Consider the following 17094-nt stretch of genomic DNA (forward strand, 5'->3'; position numbering starts at 1 on the left):
GCTGCTTCGATGTCCTGAATGGATTCAAAACCTTTAACTTTCATGGTCATTTGACTTTGAGGAAGAGCCACAAGTCACACGGTACCAGATCTAGCAAATAAGATGGATGAGGACACAGCGTCATGTTTTTACCAGCCTCCCTTTCTGTTGGACGGCACTCAGCAGCGGCATTCGCTGTATTTTTTATCACACTTTGTAAAGACCTCATGAAAGAGGACTCCAGAACTGCTTCAGAAAGTGGTGAGAACAATGGGCTGAACGTGTTCAAAGAGAAGGGCAGTGTTGTGAAGGAGATTTGTGGCAAGGTGTCTTTAATGTAATAAATTTTAAAAATATAAACATTTACCATGTGTTTGACCACACCTCATATATTCCTGGACACAAGGAAATTTCCTTTCATACACAATATAATTATCAAATGCAGGAAATTAAATGCATACAATACTCTGAGATACCCTAAAGACATTCATAATTTCCTAGCTGTCCCAATCATGTTCCACTATAGAAAAAAGAAGAAAAGCCTTTCAAGTCAGGCCTCTAATCTAGAATAGTCCCTTGGTCCACCTTCCCATTTCATGGTCTTAGCATCTTTGAGGTTATGAACCAGTCATCTGTAGAATGTCTCTGACTGACTTTGCCTGACGTTTCTTCCTGTTCAGATTCAGGCAGGAACAGTGCAGAAGTGACACTGCTCCTCCTATTGTGCTGAAGTAAGAGGCACGTGACAGCGATTTATCCCATTGCCCACAAAGTTAGCCTTAATCACTGGATGAAGGTGGCGTCCATCAGATTGTACTGCTCAAAAGTCATGATTTTCCCTATTATAATTAATCAGTATTTCAGGAATATCTCACTATCCTGTTCCTTATCAAACTTTCACCCTATGGTTTTAGCACCCATCCACATGAATCAGTTATTGCTACAGTATTTACCAATCTGTGACTTTTTAAAAGCTCTACATCACTTTATATTTATTAATTGGCATTGGCATTCTAATGGCATCTAATTGACAGAGTGAAGAGCTTTCCTCCCCCCACCCTATTTAGTTGTATTTTAGTTTACTTATGCAAAATGGACTCCCATTTTCTTCTTTTATTTAATAACTTATTATTGTCACTATAGTTACTTATCTCTTTAATTTTATTGGTACATTTTAGAGATACATAATGATGACATTCATCATATGGAATTTTTACCTATACATGATATATCTTGATTCTTTTTTCCCCTTTTCCTCCTTTTCCTTCAATTCCTCTTCCCCTCCTTATTTACAAAAGCTTTGTTTTGATTTTTCCTTCTACTCTCTTTTTATAGTTATTTATCTTGAAGTTTAAGTTGTCTGGACTTGGTCAATGGGAGTCCAGTAGCATTTTTTTTTTTTTTGGTACTGGGGATTGAACTTGGGTCTTTGCTCTTGCGCAGCAGGCAGCGAAACCACTGAGCTAAATCCCCGGCCCCCCAGTAGCATTTTAACTATATCATTCCCTTATTTAAATTAGGGCTGTATTGTTTTCCTCCATTCGTAGCAGAGTACCTAATATTTTCTAAATGAGTGAATGAACCTATAAAGTGGGGGTAATAATAATAATGGTCACAGAGTTTTGCAAGAACTAAATGAGCTATTACATATCAAGTTCTTGGGAAACCGATAATATCAACAGATGATGTTTATCTCTCACTATGTGCCAGCTGCTGTTTTAAAAGCCTTCATACTCCGTAATTCATCATATCGATCCCATGAAGCAAGTAACATCGTTTCCTTCTTTCACAGAGAGGAAACTGAGGTTGAGAGTGTGAAGTGTCTCATCCAGGGACACACGGGCAGTAAGCCAAGGTTTGCACCCAGCTCTGTTTGCTCCCTGGCCTGCGTCTGACCACTGAACCATACTGGCGCCACACACGAGATGGAAAGTGAGACAGAATAAAAGAGGAAGGGAGCTGGTGGAATAGGGATGCAGAGACATCCATCCTCACTCAGGCACAGCTTCCCTCTGCCAACAGCGTGAGGTGCAGTCCTCCCACTGCCCCTGACAGTTCCTGACCACGGTCATGACCTTGACTCTCACCCTCTTCTAGCACTTCCCGCTGTTGCAGTTCCACGTTATTCACTTGCTTAGTCCGTGCATGTCTGTCTCTGACGTCCATGAAAACAGATCTGCCTTTGTTGCCACTGTAGCCCCTGGATCTACCTGACTTGCAGTAGGAGCTCACTAAACTCATTGAATACGTGAATCAACAGTGCTTTCCTTTCTCATTCATTCCTCCTCGGAAGCTGCCCAAGGTCTTATATAATCACCAGGTGTAAAGAAGGAGGGCATGGTGATAACCAGAGAAGGGAAAGCCTGTACCCCAAGTCCCACACCAGGCAGGAGCAGAGCTGGAGCCCAGAGCAGTGCCCAGTCCACCTACAGACACCTGTGCCCCCTCTGTCCTTAACGCAGCATTCAGTTCCATGGAAATATCCCTGGTTGTCTGAAGATCCACAGGGAAATAGCATTGTTTATATTCACAGGGATTGTTTATAGTTCACAGGGAAATGAAATTATTTATATTCCTAATACTTCATTTTGAGATTCCTGTGGTTAAGTTGTTGGTGGTGAGTCACACTAATAATAGTGGCCTTAGAACCATCGCAAACTGATACCTGTGCTTGCCTGCTCCACCGCTTTGGTAACCAGAGGAGACGTTTCTGGGAAGACGCCTTCACACCCCCCAGTTTGGACCCACCTATAGCCACAGGTGTCGGGGCTAAACCCAGTAGATTAGGAGGTACACCCTAGGGGACAGGTGATCTGCTGACATTAATTGACATAGGAAGGGAGTTTCTCTATCAGGTTTACCAATAAATAGGGCCAAATAGAGGGTGAATATCAATTCAAAGCAAAAGGTCACTGAAAATCCAGCAGCAGCCCAAGGCCAGGTGGGAAAACCCAGGAGCGGTTTATCTGTGTCAGAGTCACTGAAGCAGCTGGTTAGATGCAACTTACATCAGTGGCAAACTGATGGAGGTAGATGAACAGGACCTAGATAATGTTAGATCAAAAATTCTATGAGGAATGCTCATCTTTCATAAGCATGCATCCACCCAAAGCAATACTGACATATTCTGGACCTTGAGATCCAATGTCTTAGAGAAAGAAAGGCAAAATACAACCTGGGCTTAGACATAACCAGTGTCAAATATTCAGGCAGAATCCCAATGATGAATGTAACTGCACTGCATACCTACAATGTACCAATAAACTTAATGTAGAAAAAAGATATACAAGCAGAGACACAGGCTTTCTGAAATAATCTAATGCTGTTTATCCCAAGCAGCCAAGTAACTGTTGGGTAATACGTCTTGTGCACAAAATGAATCTGAGTAGCAGTTTTAATGTGAGAGTGTTCCACATGTGGATTCCAGATGCATAAACACCATGCATTTTTGGTTGAATTTTATATAGAGACTGAAAAAGAAGCCCCCATACATGTAATAATACTTTGCAAGTAATAATGCTTAATCAAACACCATCACCATGTTCTCAATAGTCTTAAAAATGACTTGAGTAATTTTCCTCAACCCCTGCGGTGGGCCAGGGTAGGACAATTTGATTGCACTTGATATGAAAAGGAGCTCCCAGTGAAATGGAAAAGGAGGAGGAGCCTGAGGTGGTTTCCGTGGACACTGAGGAAACTGTTCTTGCATCCCCACTTAGAAAACGAGGTCTCCCGGAGAAATGGCTGAAGGATCATCCACTCCCCCATGTTTCTGTTGAATTAGTCAATGTCACAGAATTTTGTAATTCTTCATTCATTAAGTACATCCTCCCACCCTGGGATTCATCTGTTTTTCTCCAGTGAATATATAGGTCAGTGTCCAGAGGGAATTCAAAGGAGCCAAAGTACCAAGATATTGCACTGGAATTCACTAGAATGAGTGCCCTGTGAAGGTAGGGATTTGTCTCTTCTGCTCACCATGGTGTCCCTAGCCCTGAACACAGTGTCTGGAAGATGGTAGGTGTTCTGCAAATATTTGTCTGTCTCATGTCTGTCATGAGATTCCATAAGGCAAAGATGGATGGAGACCCCAGTCTCAAGACATACACATCAGAATGGAGGATGAGTCACGTTACAGGTTGGTTGTGGCTGCCATATTGATATACTATGGCTGCCTCAGTCCATCAAAGTGTTGCCCAGGGTGATTCCTTCCAGTGGCTCTGAGGGAAATTTAGCCCATCCTGTACCTCTTTCCTAGCTTCCAGTGGTGCCCAGCAATCCTTGGCTGGTAGACACATCATTCTTACCTCTGCCTCCAATTTCCATACCGTCTTCTTCTGTCTGTATCCTCTCTTCTCATAGGACATTACCACTGGATTTAGGGTTCATCCAGATAATCCAGAGGGAGCTACTCTTGAGATCTCAATTACACCTACAAAGACCCCTTTCCCAATGATAGAGAGGGTATACTTTTTTGCCACAACCCGCACAGCGTAGGGTCGGAAGCCGGGGAGAGCTCATAACTGGGACCAGGTGGAACCATAGCTTGTCAGGAGCTAAGGGCCACCTGGAGCGCCACACTCTTTATTTATAGTGGAAGGCAAACAGGAAGAGAAGGCAGGGCAAATAGTGCTAAATGGCTTAAGTGGGCTCGCCAGAAGGTAGCATGATTGTTTCGTGATCTGGGCATGCGCAGGAAGGGAACGGGGAAGGATACAAGGTAACTGTCTTCCAGGGCTGTGCCATACAGGGTCTACAATATGGGTCTCTAATCTATGGAGGAGAAAGGGAGTAGGGAGGACAAAGGGAGCAGGAAGGAGACAAAGGGCCATCCTCAGGCTTGGGCTGCAGCACTTTTTTTCTTTTTGTAGAGCTAGGTATTGAAGCCAGGTCCTTCTGCATTTTAGGCAAACGTTCTACCAGTGAGCCAAATCCCAGCCTTGATGTACCTAGTTTTATGAGGGGACACCCATCTAACCCCAACATTAGCCACCAATATGGCCCCAAGGATCTGTCTCCAGGCATCCAAACCCTTATGGATTTAGGTTGATCTGGGCGGCCAGTAGAATGCAGCCAGCCGCCATGTCCTATGCAGCTATGGGGAGAGGCTCATCATGGCAACTCTATGGGTGAACTTAATAAAAATCGATGGGCTAACTAGTCAAAAAGCAAGGATGGTCAAACTGGATTTAAAACATCAAAACATATGCTATTTACAAGAGCATATATCTAGGGCTGGAGATACGGCTCAGTGGTAGGGCATTTGCTCGGCATGTGCTGGCCCTGGGTTCAATTCTGAGAATGGGGGGGAGGGGTCAGTCTAAAATGTAGCTACATTGGAAGAATGAAAAAATGATGCCATGTAAATGAAAAATACTTGTGCAATTATAATATCAGACAAAACAGATTTTAAGACTACACACTGATAGAAATAAAGAGATATTAAAGCGCGAGAAGCACAGTCCTTCCTTGGGGGGTGGAGCTGAGAGGAGAGGGGCTGTAACCCCGAGGAGCCAGGTGGGGCTTACGGCTGCCAACGGTGGTCAGTTTCCTTACTGGGTAGCGATTATATGGCCCATGGGTGTCTGCTTTATAATTACTGGGTATAGGATTTACCTTACCTTTGCTTTGAGTGCCTTCTGGGTGGAATTTCACAACCAAGACGTTTTTGTTGTTCTCCTTGTTTTAATGGATGAATGACGAAGGCAGTTCTATGCCAGGCAGCCTGATATCAGCACATAAGCCCTTAATCACGTTAGTTCTGTGCTTACAAATTACCTAATAATAAGTAAAGTGCTTTGTATGTGTTAATGCATTACCCTTCTGCATGATCCTATGAAGTAGATTCTATTTTTAAAGCCCCATTTTAAGATAATATAGCAACTGGGACATAAGTTAAATTTATGGGTCAGAGAGCTGGAAAGGGGCAGAGCCAGGCACTGAACCCTGGAATCCACTTCCACAGCCTCCTGCTGAAGACCATGCATCTTCATCGCACTCAGCATGTATAAAAAAGCGGCTTTGGTGATCTGCTGACAGTAAGTTTTATTTCTAAATAAATCTCTGCTATCAGATTGGAGAAAAATTCTTATTGAAGGGGAGTTAACCTGGAAGATCAAAGTTAATTCTGAAAACAAACAAACAAACAGAGGAGAAATCATCCTGTAAGATATCAGCGTTCACTAAAGGAATATTTACCATGGTTTTTTAGGGGGCGAGGCACGCGGGGATAGACAGACCAGTGGGATGGAACTGACAACCCAGAAACAGACTCACAGAAGTTTGAGAGTATAACTGTTGGGCCTGGTGGTACACTCCTGTAATTCCAGCACTCAGGAGGCTGAGGCAGGAGGACTGCCACGAGTTTGAGGCCAGCCTGGACTACAGTGAGTTCAAGGCCAGTACACAGTGAGACCCTGTCTCAAAAAAGTTTGGAAGTATAGCCTAGACACAGAAGTGTTACAAATCAGTGAGGAAAATATGGATAATTTCATATTTCCTGCTGGAAGAATGGCTTTCCGTATGGAGAAACATAAACCTAAACTGCTACCTGCCTCACATCACATGTTGTTATAAATTCTAGACCTATTTAAAGCCTTTTTAGGACACATACGATAAATGTCTTTACATCATGACTAGATCACATAGAAATAAAACAAACAAGAAGCCCCTCTATATGATAAAACATCATACACCAAGTAAAAGGATATGTCACAGATGAGGTAGAAATATTTGGAACTCATATAAGTAAACAATTACGTCCAGACATAAGCCCATCTCCTAGTTAAGAATAATTTAAAAAGTCAATAGAAAAATGAGCAAAGGCCAGGGCATGGTGGCGCATGCCTATAATCCCAGCACTTGGGAGGCTAAGGCAAGAGGATCACTGCAAGTTCGAGGCCAGCCTGGGCTACAGTGAGTTAAAGGCCAGCCTGAACTACATAGTGAGACACTTTCTCAAAAAAAAAAAAAAAAGGGAAAAAAAAGAAAGAAAAATGAGCAAAGTATTTGAACTGGTAACTCAGAAAATTTAAGAAATAAAAATACAGGCTATATAAATAACACATAACTTTTGAATATAAGTATGTCCTATATACCCCACACTCCTAGTGTACATGTGTGGGCTTCCTTGATTTTATCTGGCAGCCTCACTGATGAGAAGCATTATCTCACCAGTACAACAGCATAGAAATCATAACAGGGCCGGGGATTTAGCTCAGTGGCACCATGCCTGCCTTGGAAGCGCAAGGTCCTGAGTTTGATCCCCGGTACTAAAAAAAAAAAGAAAAGGAAAAAAGAAATCATAACAACAATAATATTTTACACCCATCAACATAGCAAAGGTGATTAAGTCTAATCATACTTGCTGATGGGCATGTAGATGAGCACAACCTTATTAGGGAACATTTCATGAAAGCTGCTAAAATTGGAAATGTTCTGTACATGAGGACCAAACAATTCTACCTCCCTAGGATGTAGTGAGAAACATTGCTGTTGGTGCATAAAGAACATATACAGGTATATTAACTGCACATAATAGAAGAAAATAAAAAGGTACAGCCAGTCCTCCTGTCCCTCAGTAGGTCAGAGCTGTACAGGGCAATCCTGTGATCATATTGTCATAGTTGATGCACAGAAAGCTAAGCAGTAGTTATAAAGTGAGTGAACCAGAGCTGGACAGTTTGATATGTCTGACACAGATGGATACGTTATACTGAGTGACTAAGGCAGATTTCAAATAGATGCTTAGGGTGAAATTTAGACACAGCACCCGAAATTATAGAATAAAAATATCATAGAAAAAGCTGCTTATTAATATAAATGCTGGAATTGATTACATCATGCACGTGTGTTATGGGGGTTACAGTGAATGAAGGTGCTTGAGCTAAAGGATAGATGAATATTTCTACTGCTTTCTTCCATGAAAGAAGAAAAAGAAATAGGAGCAAACATGATGAAATACAAACCTCTTTCATATGGGTGATGGGTATGGGGTGACTGTTGTGGCATTTTCTATATGTCTTAATGATTCCAAATTAAGAGTCAGAATTTTAAGGAGGTGAATGATCCCTGGGCTCAGGGCCCTTCCAGCTTGGAGTGCTGCTTGGTTGGGGTCACCTCTGACTCAGGCGATGGATCTTGTGGCTGTCCTTGGGTCACTTCTGAAGAGCCCTGGCCTCTCCTACCTGCCTGGAAAAACGCTAGAGCCCTCCCCTGGCCAGCAGCTGCTGTCAGGTAGGCAGGTGTGAGCCAGGTGGGGAGGTAGTAGGGCTGCCAGGACAGCTCAGAGAGGCCTTTGCAGGGCATCAGCCCTGCCTGGGCTGAAGGTGCCAGAGGACATTTGGAGGTCCCTTGATCGTGCTTGACTTGTCTCAGCAGGCTTTGTGGAGGGCAGGGGCAGCCGAGCCAAAGGGTGTTCCTGACCTGTCCAGACCTCAGCTGGGCATTAAGTGCAGGATCTCTTCCTCTCTCTCTCTCTCCCTCCCTCCCCTCTCCCCCTCCCCCTCCCCTCCCCCTCTCCCTCTCTCCCTCTCTCCTTCCCTCCCTCCCTCCCTTCCTCCCAAGGAGGTGCCAGGGCACTCTGGAGGTGACCCAAGAAGAGCCACAGAGGAATCACTAGAGTCAGAGATATTGCTACACAGTACCCCAAAACTGGAAAGGCATCCGGGCCTCTGGGGCCTTCCTGATTATTCACGCAGGCACCTTAAACATGTTCCTATTGTTGTTCTGCCATCACCACCATCCATCTCCAGAATTTCCATCTTGCAAAACTGAAACTCTGTGCCCATGAAACAATGGCTCCTTATTTCGGCCACCCACCAGCCCCTGGTGGCCTCCATTCTACTCTCTGTCTATACGAGTTTGACTATTCTAGGAACCCTAGACAAGAGGAGTCATACAATATTTGTCTTTTTTGTGGCTGGCTGATTTCATGTGGCATAATGCCCTGAAGGTTCATCCATCTTGTGGCAGGTGTCAGAATTTCCTTCCTTTTTAAGGCAGAATAATGTCCCACTGGATGGCTACACCACATTTTGTTTGTCATTCGTCATCTGTAGGTGGACATTTGTGTTGCTTGTGTTAGCCTTTCAGTGTGTAAGAGACTAGAGTGGAGCCTGCACAGTGTAGGTCATATCAGTCTTCTGGGGTCACAAAGACAGTCCCCTGGAGCTTGAGGACAGAACATGAGCAGCACCCCCCAGAAGGAAACAAGGGAAATCCAAGGTAAATTGGGCAAGAACAACTTTCTAGCTGGGCCCACTGCTTCTACCCCTGGCTCTGTGATCCATTTCTCACATGACCATGTCGATCCATTTTCCCAAATCTCATGGCTCCCTAATACCCACCCATAGGATAAAGCTCAAGAGGTCCCCAAAACCCTTCGTGCCAGCCCCATCTCCTTCCACCTCCTTGCACCAACCCAATCCAGCTTCTTCCAAGTCCCAAAGCACATCCTGAGCAGGTGCACGCAATTCTCTCCACCAAAATCACTTCTTGTGGTTGACTCCTATCCATCCTTCAAAGGCAAAGTCTGTGGTTTGAACCCTCACCTCACAGAAGACTCCTTACGAAGTGGTTAGTCAGGAAAGAATGTCTATCATCTCACATCGAAAGAGGTGTAGGGCTGGGTGGGTTGAGGGTTTGTTAATCCAGAGGCTCAAACATGTCATTCGGGATCTAGAAAGCCTCCATCTTTCCTCTCCACCATCCTCAGGAATTTGGCTCGTCCTTTGGGCCTGGATCCCCTCAGGCAGCAGCTCTGGGTAGGGTCCTGCCTTGTGTCTCCTTCTAGGCACAGAGAAAAGCTTCCCAGCATTCTCCTATCAGATCTTCCCATTGGCTGGACTTAGGTCACATGCCCATGCCCCAGTGGTCCCACAGTCACGTGGGCTAATGGAGCCAATCAAGGAGCAACCTATCCTCTGGGTAGGATCAAAGTGAACAAAATCGTGATCTTTTATCAAGGAGGTGGGTAAGGAAGGACTGTCCCATGGTCTCCTCCCATGCCCGGTGCTTAGCCAAAGCTTGTTACATAGCAGCCATTTAGTGATTACTTCTAAAATGATGCCATAAGCCCAACAGGCAGTATATGGCCTTCCTTACCCTTTCTAAGCAAGAGAGACAGACTCAGTTCTGGAAACTGTGAACATGTCATTATGTGGGTTCCATGGTGGGTCAGATATAGTCTTTGCATGGGGAGTTACAGCATGGCCGACCCTCAGAACCACCCCATTCCCCAATCTGCAATTCCCTCTCTGCTTATCAAAATAATTAATGATGAAAAAAGAAATACAACCTACCAATCCACACCATTAAAAGTGAAGGAATGTCAAAGAAAGTGAGCTATTGCTTCTTTTCTATTGAGTTAGTGGAGACCACATAGCTTGTTGGTATTAGTATTGGCAAAGGTTTGGGAAAATAGGAACTTTCATCCACAGTTAGCACGGGTACAGACAGGACACCTATGGCAGCATCATCCACCATATTAGAAAACAGGAATCACTTAAAATATCCATAAAGAGGCTGACTACCAAGGTTACATGGTAAAACTTGATGTTCTTAAAAAATTAAGCAGATCTACATATATTGTAATATGCTGGTGGGCTACTGCTAGGAGAAAATAAGTTGCAAAATAGCATTTATATCAAGGTACAATTTCTACTTCTTTCAAGCTTTCCTGAGGTGTAATGACAAATAAAAACTGTATATTTCAGGGATCCAGGGTGATGATTGACAGATGTGTACCCTGTGAAGTGATCGCCATGATCAAACTAATGATCGCATCCATCTCCTCGCCTAGCTGCCACGCTCGCATGTGTGAGAGCTTCAGATCTCTTTTGTGAATGTGACCAGGGTACAGTCCTGACTGTGGTCACCACGCTGTGCATTAGAGCCTCAGAACTTAACTCGTGGCATAATCGGAAGTTTACACCCTTTGACCAAGAAGATACATTTTCTATTGGTGTTGTAAGTATATGCCTCATACGTATGTGATGTAAAGCATCCTGAGAGATTTAACAAAATTTAAATGACTAAGTGTTTGTTAAAGTGATGAGAGCTGGTGTAACAAACAGCCAGAGCTCCCTGATGGACGAAATGGGATTTTATTTCTGGTTCATAAAGTTAAAAAGAGGTGCCAGTGCCTCTTTCCTTTAGCAGTGACCCCGAGTTCCAGTTCCAGCCTGAAGCTCTGCTATTTCGTGTTTCGCGGATTTCCGGTTCTCCACGGAAGGAGAAGGTGCAGGTAGGAGGGTCTGTAGATGGGTTCTTATGTGCATGCACATTGGTTGGCCCGCGTCATGTGGTGCTGTGGTTTGGCTCTGATTTCAGTGTCCTGCGGGGGTTCCTGTGTTGGAAGCTTAGTCCCCAGAGTGATGGTGTAAAGAGGTGGAGCCTAACGGGGTGTCCTTACTGTAGCTCTGGCTGGGGGTGCTGCCCTCGGAAGGGATGAAGGGAGTTCTTGTGGGGCCCTGAGCTGATTCGTTAGTGAGGGTTGTTATGAAGAGAGATGTACTGACACCCCCCCACACCCCCGCTTCCTGTGTTGCCCTGTGGTCTGTCACACGGACTCCTGCCCTTCCCTGCTGTCCTCAGGGGCCCCCTCAAGGGCTCCCCCAAGGAGCTGAGCAGAAGCCAGCATCCAACTCCTGGACCTCCAGAGTGTGAACTGTTTAGACTTCATTTCTTTCTAAGTTACCCAGCCTCAGGGATTTCATTATGGAGATGGAAAACAGACTAATGTGAGGCCAGGTGACAAGGAAAGAGGGGGTAGGGATGCCCAGGAGAGCAGCAGGCGGGTTGTGGTGAGCACATTATAGTGTCTTACTGTTGCTTCTGTAGGGTTTGAATATCGTACTTGAGCAGGTATTTCTTTTGTAAGAGGGCACTTGAATGAGATTGGGTAGATAATCCTCATACTGGGTCTTTCTGGCCCCAGCAGGGACAGGATAGTGGTTCTTGAGTGGAAATTGTCCCTGGGAAGGTCTATCCTCCCATTGTGATGGACCAGCCCTCCCTGGACTTCCATCTCCTGGATGTTTTGGTCAGGGTAAGTTCCTCAGTCCCCATGGGAAGGTAGAAGCCAGACCTGGGGCTTTGGTGACTTCATGAACTTGCTGCTTCTCTGAGTATGGTAGGCAGAACTATGATCCCCCAAAGATGTCCCCTTCATGATCCTTGGAAACTGTAAATAATATGTCATGTTACAAAACAAGGGGAGATTAAGGTTGCAGATGGAATTAAGGCTGCTAATCTGCAGACCTTAAAATAAGATTATCTGGAATCATCTGGATTATTTGGGTGCCCAGGGTAGTCACAATGGCCTTTCCATAGGGACAAGGACAGATGAATGAGAAGCAAAGATAGGACAGGGTGAGAAAGACTCAGGCCATCTCGGCTGTGAAGGTGGTGGGAGGGGCCACGTGCCAAGGGTTACAGGCAGCCTCTGGGAGGACAGAGAAAGAGCCTGCCCAGAGCCCCAGAACACCCTGAGTTAGCCTGGCAAGAACTGTTTCGAACTTGTGCCCACCTTTGGAACCCTAAAATAATGAATCTGAGGTAATTTGTTACAACAGCAATACGATGGTACTAAGCATTTTAGGAGCCTGCTCGGGCCATTTGGAGAGCGTCTCTCTCCCTCTCTCTCTCTCTCTTTCTCCCCCTCCCTCTCCCTCTCCCTCTCCCCTCCCCCTCTTCCTCCCACTCCCCCTTCCCATCTCTCTGGTTCTCTGGTTCTCTCATTGTGGAGTCCAGGTGACCTGGGTTTGACTCTGATGTCACTACTACCAGCTGCATGACTTGAGCAAGTGTTCTCTGAGCCTCAGTGTCCTTGTCTTCAAGACAAGAATAATAATGGTTAGGGCTCTGTGGGCATCAGATGGCACACACTCCACCCCACTGACAGCTCACCAAGGACACTATGTCACTGGGTGGGAACCATCCTTCTTTCGCTTGTCTCTAGGAGGCCTACTTCAAAGTGGTCAAGGCCCATCTGAGGACTCCTATTTTGTCTATTTTTTAAAGATAAGAATGTTAATTTTTATTGATAAATCATGATTTTTTTAAATCGAGTACATAATTAACAGTAACATTCCAACATTTAAAATAAAAACTTTCAGAATCATCTTGATCAGTATATAAAACTTTAGTTCCTGGAAAAGTAATATTTATTTCAACAATACTCTTCCCATATATAAAAGCTTCTCAATATAGGGGATTTATAAATGAAACTTTACAAAGTTTCCTTGTGTACAGAAGAGATCTCCAACACCATATTAACTGCACCCTATTAAAAGTCCAAAGCATAAAGTCAAAATCAAGTCACATTCTATGGAAGCTATCAAAGATAAATTTTAAAAATCTACAAATGGAGCTGGATATGGTGGTGCACGCCTGTAATCCCAGCACTCTGGGGAGGCTGAAGCAAAAGGATCACAAGTTTGAGTCCAGCCTGGGAAACTTAGTGACTCAGAGAGACCCTGTCTCAAAAATAAAAACATACGAAAGGGCTGGATAAGTAGCTCAGTGAAAAAACCCTAGGTTCAATCCCCAGTACTGCAAAAAGAAAAAAAAAAAATCTACAAATGGAACTACTCTCACTCACTAATTTAATAGAGTGGTAAATCCTGGCCTCATGACAACATGAGTTAGAAAGGTTTGTAAATATAACCATACATACGTCACCCTCATCCCCATTACATACCAATGTATTCGTGTCCTTTAAAGTGAGAAAATCAGATATCATCTAGGAAGTGTTTATTTTCCTGTATTACAATTGAAATGAACACAACAATGTATTTTGTGGAATGATGCAATGAGAGACAATGTTGGCCAGATATTCATCTGACCATCTAAGAATTAGTATCCAGAATATATAAAGAACTCAAAAAATTGAACAATTAAAGAACAAATACTCTGATCAATAAATGGGCAAATGATCTGAAAAGACAATTCTCAAAAGAAAAAGCACAAATGGCCAATAATGTATGGAAAAACAACATCTTTAGCCATCAAGGAAGTGCAAGTCAAAACTTCATTGAGATTCAACCTCACTCCCATCGGAATGGCTATTATTTAAATACGGCAGTACTTCAGTTCATGAACCTAATTCGTTTGTTGCATGATTCTGTGGAAGATGGCTGCCGCATTCATGTTCATGCAGGGAAGATGGCTGCAGTTCTGTTCATCACCCGATATGGAGTTTGTGACTAGAAGCAAAATTTTGGTGAGCACTTCTGTCCAGAAGCTAAATTGTTCAAGAACAGAAGCTTTCACGAACCAAAGTATTACTAAAAACAAACAAACAAATCAAATACCAAATCATATTAAATGCTGACAGGGTGGCGGGGCGGTGGGGGATGAACCTTTATACACTGTTGGTGGGAACGTAAATTAGTACAGCCACTGTGGAAATCAGTATGGAAGTTCCTCAAACAATGGAAAATAGAACATCTATGTGATCCATCTACACTACCCTTGGGTATATACCCGAAGGAAATGAAGTCAGTATACAAAAGAGATACCTGTATATCCATGCTTGTTGTGGTACTATTTACATAGCCAAGTCATGGAACCAGTGCCCACCGACAGATGAATGGATGAAAAAAAAAGGTGGTATATATGCACACAATGGAATATTATTCAGCCGTGAAGAAGAATGAAATCAGATCATTTGCAGGAAAATAGATAGGACTGGAGGTCATCATGTTAAACAAAATAAGTCAGACACAGTTACAAGTATCACACATTTTCTCTCACATGTGAAAATTAAGAAGAAAGAACCACCTGAAAGTAGAAAAGGAATTTATTAGGGAAGGGAAACAGGACCAAGAGGAAGGAAGACAGAGGAGGAGAAGAGGAAGGTATGAGTGTGAATACAATCAAAGCACAATATATATAATATGCTGCATGTGTGTGTGTAAATGTCCAGTCAAACACATTCATTTGTGCAATTAATATATAATACATATAATTTAAAGCTATTTCTAGGCAGTGAGTTCTGTTTTCACGTGGCTCATGAAAAGACAACACCATATTGCATCATTCCATAAAATACACTAATGGTTTTGCAAGGTACTCTTGAAATACAGCCTGAAGTCAGAAGAGTTCTTCGTGTCCTGTGAGTGCTTTGTGGATCGCTGTGACCTGGCCAGGCGGAGGGGTGGAGGGGCCAGAAGCTCTCTCCTCAGCCTCCCCACTGCCAGGACCACTTCTGCCCACATTCTTCAGGGGAAGGTGGCATCCTCTCCTATCACTCCATCCTTTCCAAGCCCAGGAGCTCACTGGGGTCGATGAAACACCTCATCTACTTGATGCTTCTAAAGCCCACATGAAATGGGTGAAATCTCTTGACAGAGAGGGTGGGGTTTTAGCCAATAAAAGGGAAGACTGTTCCTTCTGAGGTCTGTGTCCTTTGTGTTCTCCAGGGCCAAGTGGTGATGGTGGTGGGGGATTGTCATTCCTTTCATTCTCAACTCTTGAATAGGAGAGAGTGAGATGTGGGATTTAATGGGGAAGCTTTTTGGTACTAATTGTTCCTGTTGTTATTATTTCTGGGTAAGGAACACTTCCAGCTGTTTCCCCTTAAGTCTGGGGAAGGGGCCAGGGAGGGGCCCTCAAAAACAGGCCAGAGTGGTTTATGTCAGGCCAAAGTAAAATTGCTCAAGGCTTTTATTTCACCAAACATGGATCCAGACTAAAGCTTGACGGGACCCGATGCCATCTGTGTGGGGGGTGGAGATGAGGTCCCGTTGTCTGCAGACATCCTGACCTTTTGCCGTCACCACTCAGAGGGGCTTTAGCGCACCTGAGGTGCTGCCATCTGCAAATCGATAGGAAGTGGACAGGTTCCAGAACATTCTCCCTTGCTGTCTTAAAAGATGAGTTGTGGCAGGCTGAGAACACCCCATGGATGTCATTTCCTCAAAATACCTCAAAATGAGGATTTGCTTATTGTAGGGAGCATGAGAAATACCAAAATTTTTTTTTTTAAAGGAAGGGGCCAGGAATTTAGCTCAGTGGCTCTGTGCCTGCCTTGCAAGCACAAGGTCCTGAGTTCAATCTCTGGTACCAAGAGAGAAAAAAAAAAAAAAAAAGGAAAAATCATAGCAGATCCTGGTTTCAAGTCCCTGTTCAGGCACCAACTGTAGCCGACCCAGACCCTGAGTCCCTGCTCGGGTGCCAACTGTGGGCAATGCATCCATGGCCGACTTTTGGGCTGGGGATTTAGCACAGTGGTTCCGGCGCCTGCCTTGCAAGCACAAGGTCCCAAGTTCAATCCCAGGTACCAAAAAAAAAAAAAAAATGGCCGACTTCCACTGCGGCTCTCAGGTCCCTCCTGCCCCAGGCGTGACCCATGGGGAGCCAGCCCACTCCTCCAGGCTTTCCACACCCAGGTGACACTTGTTGGGCCTGGACCCACTACTTTGTTCTCCCTGACCCTGAGAGAGACATGGAGTCAGTTTAACAAGCGGGCAGCCAGGGCATTCTCACCTCTAATAGACAGAGGATCTCCCAGTGTCTGTCTTATCTTGCCTTTATTCACCCAAACATGGGCATAAGCAATCAGGTAACACAAAGTTCACCTGCTTTCCAACAGCCATCAGTACATGCTCAGGTAAAGAACTTAACCTCAGCTGCCTCAACTTTTCCTCAGACCCTGCAATAGGCTGTCACCCCTGAGTGCAGCCTTTCTCCTGTGGGCTCACAGAGGAGGCCGATTAGGCCTTAATTCTCCTCTGCTCTCCCACAAGAATCACCAATTTATCTCTCCTGTGAGTACTTTGCTATTTTTCTCCTTCTAGTTTTTTCTTTTTAAAATTTTTATTAGTACATATGGGCAGCACATAATAGTTTTTTTCCCTTGGTGTAAATAATCTCACATTATCACCTTGTGGTACTTGTATCATTTTATGAGATTTTTTTCCACTTACAATTACTGTTATTGGGTGCATCCCTGCTTTTGGGGCCTAAAAGGACACAGCCTGTGTCCAGGGACTTGGAGGTGGGTGGTGACACCCACACGGAATCTACACAGGGTCCTTGTGCCTCCAGAGACGTGAGGGGGGAGTAACTGGGGTTGATGTGGTTTCTGATTGTGTGCCTGTTTCAAAATCT

General features: G+C 44.3%; 1 long non-coding RNA gene across 1 annotated transcript; it reads left to right on the top strand.

Moving 5' to 3' along the window:
- Positions 1 to 1377: 1377 nt before the first annotated feature.
- LOC147829561 (uncharacterized) lies at positions 1378 to 16080 on the top strand. Its single transcript, XR_015449018.1, has 2 exons — positions 1378 to 6017; positions 10695 to 16080. It is a non-coding gene; the product is annotated as an uncharacterized LOC147829561 (long non-coding RNA).
- Positions 16081 to 17094: the final 1014 nt, after the last annotated feature.

This window comes from Heterocephalus glaber, unplaced genomic scaffold (genome assembly GCF_053883595.1).
Source record: "Heterocephalus glaber isolate CG9 unplaced genomic scaffold, H.glaber_assembly_v1.0 deba00000594, whole genome shotgun sequence".
Classification (NCBI taxonomy): Eukaryota; Metazoa; Chordata; class Mammalia; order Rodentia; family Bathyergidae; genus Heterocephalus; species Heterocephalus glaber.